Below are 11,464 nucleotides of genomic sequence, written 5' to 3' on the forward strand. Positions count from 1 at the left end.
CATGTAATGCAACACTACATTATTCACATTATTGGAGGTCTGAGTGCAACAGTGAATACGTAGCCATGCACGTGTGCAACATTCTCTGTTCAACAGTGTGGTGGGACAGGTGAAGGTCTGATACCATTTGTGTAAGATTTAAGTTTTCAGGACACAACATTTCAGTCACATCACCAAGGCAGTTTTTAATAAATTACCCTTAATAGGATGGCTTTTTGGCCCTTGCAATTGACTCCCACCTTTCTGCCACTGAACACCAACTCACCACTGGGCTGCGTGCTAAGCCCCCTCCTGTACTGTCTCGACACGTTCAACTGCAGCCCAGTCCAAAAAAAAAAAAAAATTGTCAAAATTTGCTGATGACACAACAGTGACCAGTCTGATCTCAAACGGAGAAGAGGCACCCAACGGAGAAGCAGTCCAGAAGCTCACAAACTGGTGCACAGACAACAATCTGGCACTGAACACTATAAAAACAAAGCCGATCATTGTGGAGTTCGGGAGGAAAAGAATTGAACCGGTTCCGCTCTTCTTCAACAGCAAGTGTGTGAAGAGAGTCCGCACGTTCAGTCTCCTGGGAGTCCTGGTCTTTGAGGACCTCTCGTGGACAGACAACATCTTAGCGTTCATCAAGAAAATTCAACAGTGTCTCCACTTCACGAGAATTCTCAGGAAAAACATCCTGGATACAAAGTTACAGCTGGCATCCTACCGCTCATCTATTGAGACCCTGACAACATCCTGTGTCACCACTGGTAGAGGAGCAGCATTGAGGCAGACAGAGCAAGGCTATAGAGGACAAAGAAGCACAGAAGATCATTAGCTGGCTTCTCCCCTCTGTGGCAGATATTTATCCTTCTTGGTGCCTCAGCAGAGCTCTGAGCATGATTCAGGACACCACCCACACCCCTCTCATTATCAACTGTTTGAGCTCCTGCCATCTGAAAGGTGGTACAGATCCACAAAAGCAAAACAAACAAAAAAAAAATCAAATACAAAAAAATTAAATGAAATAAACTGGTCGGCGAATACTTTTCATTTCACTTTTTCTTGTGTTTTAAAGTTAGCTTCTTCTTTTCCTTTTGACTTGTCCCGTTAGGGGTCGCCACAGCGTGTCATCTTTTTCGATCTTAGCCTATCTCCTGCATCTTCTTCTCTAACCCCAACTGCCCTCATGTCTTCCCTCACCACATCCATTAACCTTCTCTTTGGTCTTCCTCTCGCTCTTTGCCTGGCAGCTGCATTCTCAGCACCCTTCTACCAATATACTCTCTCTCTCGCCTCTGAACATGTCCAAACCATCGAAGTCTGCTCGCTCGAATCTTGTCTCCAAAACATCCAACTTTGGCTGTCCCTCTAATGACCTCATTTCGAATCCTATCCAAACTGCTCACTCCGAGTGAGAACCTAACATCTTCATTTCTGCTACCTCCAGTTCTGCTTCCTGTTGTTTCTTCAGTGCCACCTAAGGCACACCTCACCATTGTTCTGCTGCCATCATACATGTCCTGTACTATTTTACATACTTCTCTGCCACACCAGACTTACGCATACAGTACCACAGTTCCTCTCTTGGTCCTCTGTCATAGGCTTTCTCTAGATCCACAAAGACACAATGTAGCTCCTTCTGGCCTTCTCTGTACTTTTCCACTAGCATCCTCAAGGAAAATAATGCATCTGTGGTACTCTTTCTAGGCATGAAACCATACTGTTGCTCGCAGATACTGACTTCTGTCCTGAATCTAGCCTCCACTACTCTTTCCCATAACTTCATTGTGTGGCTCATCAACTTCATTTCTCTATAATTCCCACAGCTCCGAAGAGCCCCTTTGTTCTTAAAAATGGGAACTAGAACATTTTTTCTCCATTCTTCAGGCATCTTTTCGCCCGCTAGTATTCTGTTGAATAAGTTGGTCAAAAACTCCACTGCCATCTCTCCAAATTGCTTCCATACCTCCACTGGTATGTCATCAGGACCAACTGCCTTTCCATTTTTCATACTTTGTCGTGGCTATCTGACTTCCCCCTTACTAATCATTGCCACTTCCTGGTCCTTCACACTTGCCTCTTCTACTCTTACTTCGCTCTCATTTTCTTCATTCATCAGCTTCATCTCTTATGAATCGATTGCACTTGTCATTGACCTAGTAAATTTAACAATATTTGTTAGGATTGTACGGATTTGTTTTATCTTAAACTGGAGATTATCAATGAGTGACTGATTAAAATAGAATTTTACGACTAAATGATGTTAATGTCGTTGACGCTTGATCTTTAATGAGGTAGAATGGTAATAATGAGACAACTCAATATAAGAATGACAAAGATAGATGAAGATGGAAGTTTTAAGTATTTAATAAAATTCTAAAAATTGTTCAGATAACATTCATTACTCGATAGTCATTCCCACCAGACGCGGGGTACGGTTGCGATGTTAAGGCAAAATTTGATGTTAATTGAACATAAATCAATAAAAGGAAAAATGATTAAAATGATAATACTGATGGTAAGTAGGATGAGCTAAATAATAAAAATAGTAAGAAGTAATATTAATGAAGTAAGATTCAAAGAATTTAAAGCAACAGAAATTCGGGAAAATAGACATTTTTAAGTGAGCCTGTTAGGGGTGATCAAGACCTACATAGCTCGAAGCCTAATTTAGTAATAAGCATTTTCGGGATTAAGGATAAATTGTCAAGACAACTTGTCCTTCATAGGTAATCACGTAATATTGCTGGTATTATCCTGCCGTTACCTTATTATAGTCGTTGTTTTACTTGTGCCCAATCTTAAATGGAGTCGTCAAAAATAAGCATCCCAAGTTGCTCGAAGACTTCTCCCCGCCAGCTTGCCACACGACTATTACACCTATAGAAGGACCTTTTCTCTTTGTCAGCGAGAAACGAACAAAAAAGCCTCGGACTTCCGTATCCAAGGTTTTTATAGCTTTTGGTGGAACATTCTGGAAAATGTTGGCTGAATCTACGCCCAGTGGGAAGGGCTCATGTTGTGATCCTATTGGGCCCCTTTTGCCATCCCTGGGTTGACTTGTCATGCCCCTCTTAGCTTCACTTAATTTTGGGCCAGGCACCCGCAAACTCAACTATCATTTTCCCTTTAATCAATAAGTCCATCTTTAAAAATTTAACCACAAACTTGCATTCAGTTTCATCCTAGTTTTTGAGCAATAGCATATATGTATCAACATTCTTGTGAATACTCTCTCATGCATTCTCAGGCTTGTTTTAGTTGGTTGCTCATCATGTGTTGCCTTGTCTGAGAGAGACAGTCATACACAGGTTATATTCTTTTCATAAAGCCGTTTCAAAGCATCATATTTTCTGCTAAATGTTTAATGGAAAAATTGTTAAAATCAATCACTTGCAAACATTCTGTGTGGTGATTCGAGTGTGACGGGCTTCCTGTTCAGCAACCCAGTGATGATGCAAACATCTTGCAGGCCCATGTGCTTTGGCGTTGAAAAACCGTTGGAAACCGCAGGGTGTGAGCAGCAGCTGCATCCTGTTGATGTCTTTATGTCAAAAACAAGATGTGAATACAAAGATATGACAATAATTGGGTTCTTAAGGTTGGTGACCTGATATATGTATGTAATACAAAGATATGAAAAATAATCAGTTTTATATAAGGTTACTGACTTTAGTATATGTATTCAATGCAGCGAGATGCTAAGTGGGAAGGCTACGTTTATCAGAGAGATCTTTGCCGTGCTGTTGAACCAATCAAGTATAATTTTGTTTGGCAACATCTGGTGTTCAATTTGAGAGTTGGTTCTCGGGCTCAGCTCAACACATGAACCCAACCCATACAAGCCAATTGCTATCAATTCGCTCCATTGCTATTTGTGGCATGGCAACTTACTTGACAGAACTCAATCCCCCTGCAACAATAAAAAATGTACAATATATCCAGTTGTCTTGTCCATGCCAAAAACATAAACACGGTGTGTCTGGCGGTTGTATAAATAAATTGGACATTTAATACATTTGGTGATAATCTATGCACAGCTGCAGCAGAGGTTTTCCTGATCTGTTGTAAAATTAGTCTGGTTGCGGGGATGTCCCATTTTGAGAGTGGTTTGCTTGGCTGTAATGAATGAGAATTAGTGCTTCTTGAGCAAATTTCAAGCGGATACTTGCTCTATAAATTCTTGTTGTTTTTACTCACAACTGAGGGTGTAGTTGTACACATGCCTGACTTTGATATGGCCTGCTCAGTGATGTCAATATTTGCCCTGTAACTGACTGGCGACCACTTCACGGTGTTGTTTCGCCTAAAAAGTTAGCTAGGATAGATATACTCCCATGACCCTTTTCAGGATAAGTGGCTTGGAAAATGTATGGATGGATGGATGGATGGATATTTTTAATCAGAATCACATTTGGTAATGTTAGAATGCCACAGATGTTTACAGTTGCAATGGAGCAACCACCGTCTGAAAAAACAATTCAGTATGATATTTTCCAATCGGTTGACATGCATAACAGGCCTCATTAGCCATTACAGCCAAAACACAACTAACAGTATCTTTGTGACTGTTTTGCAAATGTAATTGGCAGCCCTATGGGGGTACAAGCCAGTGCAAATATGCGCGTTCATCTAAAGCAGGGGTGTCGATCATGGGAATTTTGGTCAATCGTGAGACGGCATGCCAAAAAAAAAAAAGAAGTCAGCCTGATATTTATTTATTTATTTATTTTTAGCTGTCTAACAACGGCATGCTGCACGGCCACACAATCTCCTGCCTACTTTACACCGCCCCCTCTTCTCTTAAAGGGGTACACTCAAAATTACAAATGTTCTTCGTTTGCTTTCGCCTCATCCCGGGGTCATCTTTTTCCATCTTAGCCTATCTCCTGCGTCTTCCTCTCTAACCCCAACTGCCCTCATGTCTTCCCTCACCACATCCATAAACCTTCTCTTTGGTCTTCCTCTCGCTCTTTTGCCTGGCAGCTCCATCCTCAGCACCCTTCCCCCAATATACTCACTCTCTCATCTCTGAATATGTCCAAACCATCGAAGTCTGCGCTCTCGAATCTTGTCTCCAAAACATCCAACTTTGGCTGTCCCTCTAATGACCTCATTTCTAATCCTATCCAACCTGCTCACTCCGAGCGAGAACCTCAGCATCTTCATTTATGCTACCTCCAGTTCTGCTTCCTGTTGTTTCTTCAGTGCCACCGTCTCTAATCCGTACATCATGGCCGGCCTCACCGCTGTTTTATAAACTTTGTCCTTCATCCAAGCAGAGACTCTTCTGTCACATAACACACCAGACACCTTCCGCCAACTGTTTCAACCTGCTTGGATCCATTTAGTCACTTCCTTACCACACTCCATTGCTCTGGATTGTTGACCCCATGTATTTGAAGCCGTCCACCCTCGTTATCTCTTCTCTCTGGAGCCTCACTCTTCCCCCTTCACCCCTCTCATTTACGCACATATATTCTGTTTTACTCCGGCTAATCGGTTCTAATTTTGATGAAAAATGAAAAGCCAGTTGGTCCTGATGACATACCGGTGGCGGTATGGAGGCAATTTGGAGAGGTTTTTGACCAATTATTTCAAGAGAATACTAGCGGGCGAGAAGATACCTGAAGAATGGAGGAAAAGTGTGCGAGTTCCCATTTTAAGACCAGAGGCGACTTGCAGAGCTGTGGCAACTATAGAGGAATAAAGTTGATAAACTACACAATGAAGTTAATGGAAAGCATGGTTTCATCCTTAGACAGAGTACCACAGACGTATTATTTGCCTTGAGGATGCTAGTGGAAAGGTACAGAGAAGGTCATCAGCCAAGGCATCTCCCATGTGTTTCCCAACCACAATCGGGCGACTGTTGCAGCAAAGATTAACAAAGGTTTTCTAATTAAAGATTTAACTAAATACATGTACTGTTGTAATCTTACTCTCAAATATATAAAGTAGAACAAAGTAAGGAAAAGGACCTTCGTCAAAATGAGTCCAGATGCAAATTTAGCCCAAATTGTGGAGTCTATCAGGAAATGGGATTGCGTGACCAATTAAATTCACCGTCTAATTGGTAATGAGCAAACATGGCTGAATAGTGTGGAAGCATTTAGGCCTCTCAACTGCTTGCTTTTCTGAAGAGTAGAGCGACTCATTCTAATTCTTTGAAACCATTTAATTGTGGTCTTAAATGAAATCAGTGAAAATAATTTTTTTGAGGTAAGATTTTCTTTTTTATTATTATAACTGTATTATTATCATTTAGATTGGTTGGCTCTGTGAGATTTCATTAGATATTGATACCTAAATATTTAACATTTCCTGTAAAAATAGAGTAATGTGGAACTTAATCTGCGGGAGTCCATGAGTTTGCTGTTATCGGGAGTATTGTTCAGTTTGTCTAGTTAATATTTTTGAAAATGTCTAACAAAGGCTGAAGACTGTTTTTTGCAAAATATTTTTCTGACACCAAAAGCAAGGAGACAATCTTGTCTTTGTGGATCATTATTACAAAAGAAAGGAAAATCTTTGCAAAGAGAGGAAAAGGTTCAAGTCTTGCGAGTTGCCACCCCTGAGTAAAGATCAGACTAAATGTCCTTTGGTGATATAAAAGTGGGAGAGACAAAAAGAGAAAAAACAAGACAAAATAAGACAGTTAATTATGTCCAGCTGTATAAACATAGAGCTTTTTGACCTACAACAGAATAAAACCTGTGAAAGTTGAAGGTAGAACTAATAGAACTAATATTTGGTGTATATATAAAACATAAATCTGCCAATAGAGTTCCCCCACCCCTTTTGATTAATCCAACATAATAAATCTACTACATCAGTTAACCTTACCAGTGAAAATCATCAAAAAACTAAAAAGAAAGCCAACAAAGCACTAAAGATGAACAAGCCACAAGTGGAAGCGAAGCAACAAAATGCTAAACATTTACGTGCTAGAACAAAATATAAAAGTAAAGCTGGATACTCAGCACACTCAGGATGAGGAAAGTGAACCCTCTTGCATCGAGGTTCTCAGCCTTTATAGGCTGACTTTTATGATTTTGATGACCTTTTTGGTCACTTACCGTAGAAGATGAGAGTGGAGAATTCAGGATAATCAGGGGCATTGGGACCTTCACACACTGTGATGCGTGAACCCAAGAAGCCCTTTCAGAAACCTTCACCACCGTGTTAGTCACAAGGATAACTTGAATACATTACATACATACATACATTGAGATGAGACAGGGCAAAGGTAGAGGTGGCGAAGGCTAAAAAAGAGGCATATGACGACATGTGCACCAGGTTGGACACAAAAGAAGGAGAAAAGGGTCTCTACAGGATGGCCAGACAGAGGGATATAGATGGGAAGGATGTGTAGCAGGTTAGGGTGATTCAGTATAGAGATGGGAATGTGTTGACTGGTGCCAGTAGTGTGCTTAATAGCTGGAAAGAATACGTTGAGAAGTTGATGAATGAAGAAAATGAGTGAGAAGTAAGAGTAAAAGATGGCAACTATAGAGGAATAAAGTTGATGAACTACACAATGAAGTTAATGGAAAGAGTAGTGGAGGGTAGACTCAGGTCAGAAGTCAGTATCTGCGAGCAACGGCATGGTTTCATGCTTAGAAAGAGTACCACAGTTGCATTATTTGCCTTGAGGATGCGAGTGGAAAAGTACAGCGAAAGTCAAAAGGAGCTACATTGTGTCTTTGTGGATCTCGAGAAAGCCTATGACAGAGTACCAAGAGAGGAACTGTGGTACTACATGCGTAAGTCTGGTGTGGCAGAGAAGTATGTTAGAATAGTACAGGACATGTATGAGGGCAGCAGAACAGTGGTGAGGTGTGCCATAGGTGTGACAGAATAATTTAAGGTGGAGGTGGGACTGCATCAAGGATCAGCTCTGAGTCCCTTCCTATTTGCAGTGTTGATGATGTTAGATTGGAATCTCCATAGACCATAATTTTCGAAGCTGACATTGTCATCTGCAGTGAAAGCAGACCCCAGATGTAATGAATGTTTGTGGTTTGACCTTGGTTTAGGAGTAAAAAACAAAGTTATGACCTAACTTAGAAACATGGAGCTAAATGTATTGCTTGCATCATGTATTTCCTGACTAGTTCTACAATTGTTGTCCTAATACAAATAATTAAAACAAAAAACAACAAGTAAAAAGTAAGTTTCTTTCAGCTTGTCCCTTTCAGGGTTGCCACAGCATGTCATCTCAGATGAACGCACATATATGTTTGGCACAATTTTTACGCCGGATGCCCTTCCTGACGCAACCCTTCTCAGGGAGTGGAGGCCCCAGTGGTATACGAACCCACAACCCCTGGTTTACCAAACCAGTGCTGTAACCACTGAGCTATGGGGTAGTTATGTGAAAAAATGAGATTTTAGTTGGTTATAGTCTACTAAAACAAACCAACACCAATGGGTTGTATTAACTGCCAACATTCTTTCACCAAGAGGAGGAGAATTCCCGATGTAGTTGCTGCAATCAAGGAGAGATCGGGGAGCGTGTCAGGAACATGTGGTTCCCTGCACAGGATGTAGAGTTAACAATAAGGCCATTTACTCCCAATTAGGGAAATTAAACGAGACAGGGGCCAAAGCGCTACTCCAATCAGCACCAGGGGTCATTGGACAGCGGCGGCAGAGAGGCGACGTTTCAGCTGCTGTTTCTGGACCATAAGCACTGCACTTATACAGGGTGTCCCCAAAAATATATTCACACTTTAAATAATATTTGTAAATTCCTTGACATATTAAAATGTATTGGAATTATTTTAACAATCAAGTTTACAATTATTTTAAGTGTGTATACATTTTTGGGGGACAACCTATATATCAGGTTAGGCCCAAGACTAAGCGCATTGACCAGTGGTTCTCAAACTTACATAAGTACCACCCAATAAAACACTTCCAATCCAAGTACCTTTGTAATGATCAACATTAAAATACAGTAATTTAATAGTGTTCATTAAAAAGAGTGAGGTTTTATTGCCAAGTATACCTAATAATATAACCCACTGTACATTATTCAATTTGAAGACATACATTGTGCTTAAATATGGATAATTAAAAACTGCTCTTTGTTGCTCTGTTGAACTTGAAAGTTAAATACAAGTGAACTGTACTAGTCAGCGATTCTTTTACATACAACTAGAGGGAGGACTCAATACTAATACCACACATTGAGAATCAGACATACCGGACTGCGCTCAATATATGCTTCTATTGCTAATAGATCGTTTTTGTCACTAAAGGGTTTGATGAATTTAGTGTCTTATCAGATATTCTGTAAAGCAAGGGATAAAATTGTGTTCATTAATCCATAATCGATAGAGCTTGTTCTCACTAGAGTTGCAGGAGTAGGGTAATCTATCCCAGCTATCTTCAGGTGAGAGACGGGGTACACCCTGAACTGGTGGCCAGCCTACCGCGGGGGTACATTAAAACAAAGAACCATTCACACTCACATTCACACCTATGGGAAATTTAGACTCTTCAATTAACCTACCACACATATTTTGGGGACGAGGGAGGAAACAGGAGAACAAGGAGAAAACCCACGCATGCACAGGAAAACATGCAAACTTCACGCAGGCGAAACCGGATTTGAACCCTCGTCCTCAAAACTGTGAGGCAGATATGGTAACCAGTCACCACCAAGCGAAAAGTTTTCTTGGATTTTTTTAATACTGCACTAAAAATACTCACCATCTCACTTTAACTCTCTTCATGTCTTGACCTAAGGAGCTCCGCAGGTTTCCATGTATTTTCTGGAACATCATAGAGTATCAAAACCCTCTATGTTCAGGCTTCTGTCAAAAGTCATACTTCAGTGAACAGAAGATTAATTTTAAATTCAAATACACACTGTAGTGGTGGTTATATACAGTTTGCTGTAGAAGCATTATTTGGACTGTTGCTTAGCACAGTGCTGTTTGGTGGTGTTCAGATGGAATAATTAACATTTTTTACAATTTTTTTAAGCATTTCAATAGACACAGTATAAGTGTAGTTTATAATACTACAAAGAAACCTTTGACACCTATTTTCAAAAGTTTTTGTTCTTACTGTGCAAATATGCCATGCACATTGAAAATACCCATATTTTATGTCATCCAAGTTAGAAACATTGCTATGTAAATTATCCTTAAAAAACTTTAGGTGGTTACATCACAGCTGCACATCTGAAGATTTGGGTGAGTTTGGTTTACCACAGACTACAGCAGTCAAGAAAACACACTCGCTTCTTCACATCAAGCAAAAACAAAGTACAGGGGCTCCAAAGGAGAATATTTTGAGACATGGGGAGGCCTTTTTTTTCTTCATAGAGGTTGGCAGCAGAATTGACTTGTAGGCTGGAAAATGAAATCTGGGAGGAAAACTAATGATGAAAAAGTCTACTGCAGCCCTGTGCCTTCATTAAATACATGGAAAGACCGAGACATGCACATCTGGATTCAATCTGTTTTCCTTTGATGGCATCAAGTGTTCTTTTCCCAGATCACGGGCAGGAACCTAGGGGATGTCTATATGGCAGCTCAGAGCCCTGAGTCCAATCCTGCCATCTGAGCACATAAACTCCCCTCGTCTACCATCACCTCACCTCCTATCCAGCTAATTTATGGTTCAAAACTAACGCTCAGTTTGTGTAGTATGTTGCTGTGGTTTTGACATTCACAGAGAGCTCACATAGGCGCAACATTTTGGATGTTGTCGAACAGTCTTAATGTGGTAAAAATATTGTGACCAGCTTTAAACAGTTTTCTTTTTCAGAAAAGCATTTTTGAGGTCAGATACTCATCGGTCTGGTTTAACAAATAACTATTTGAGTTCGTTCCGAAGTATTTGTTGGGGTTGAGTTCAGTAACACATTAACTGAAAGTATTTGTTGTTTCACGAAATGAAGATGAAGAATACCAGTGCTAATCTCAACCGATCGTGACAAGTTAGCAACAGAGATAAGACGTGACTTTTAGCAATCCAGTCCATGACAAGACCAAGACCTTCCAAATATGACCAAGACCGCTGTTGAGTGTTACAACACTACAGAATCTCTCAACTGTGTCTTGTAGGATTGAGTGCTCTGATTGTTATGGGAGTCACACTATTGGACATTACTCTGTGATGGAGGAGTTAGATCTTTGTGTGTCATTCAGTTGCACTTTTCCACAAAAGGAGATTTCAAGTGTCAGATGCAAGCTACATATAGACATTGTGACATTACTTTAAAAATAGGGGAATTTGCTCTATCTCGGCTTTGTTATCGTGCCATGTTCTTAGCATTTACAGGTTGCCTCCACCCTCATTAAGCTGTGAGCTTTGCCAGGCCTTGAGGCAATAAGGCCAAGAGTGTTGATGGTACTGATGGCTTGGTTTGCTCCAAAGGGGGAGGTGACTTATTGAAGGGGCCTGTTAAAAGTTAGACACAGGCAGTGCCATGTAATTATGAGGCTCCTGTTAGTGC

At 40.6% G+C, this 11,464-nt stretch overlaps 1 long non-coding RNA gene across 1 annotated transcript in view; it reads right to left on the bottom strand.

Moving 5' to 3' along the window:
* LOC133504120 (uncharacterized) overlaps positions 1–11,464 on the bottom strand; it is a 93,209-nt gene that overhangs the window by 42,416 nt on the left and 39,329 nt on the right. The window lies entirely within an intron of this gene.

The sequence above is a fragment of the Syngnathoides biaculeatus genome, chromosome 7, assembly GCF_019802595.1.
Source record: "Syngnathoides biaculeatus isolate LvHL_M chromosome 7, ASM1980259v1, whole genome shotgun sequence".
NCBI lineage: Eukaryota > Metazoa > Chordata > Actinopteri > Syngnathiformes > Syngnathidae > Syngnathoides > Syngnathoides biaculeatus.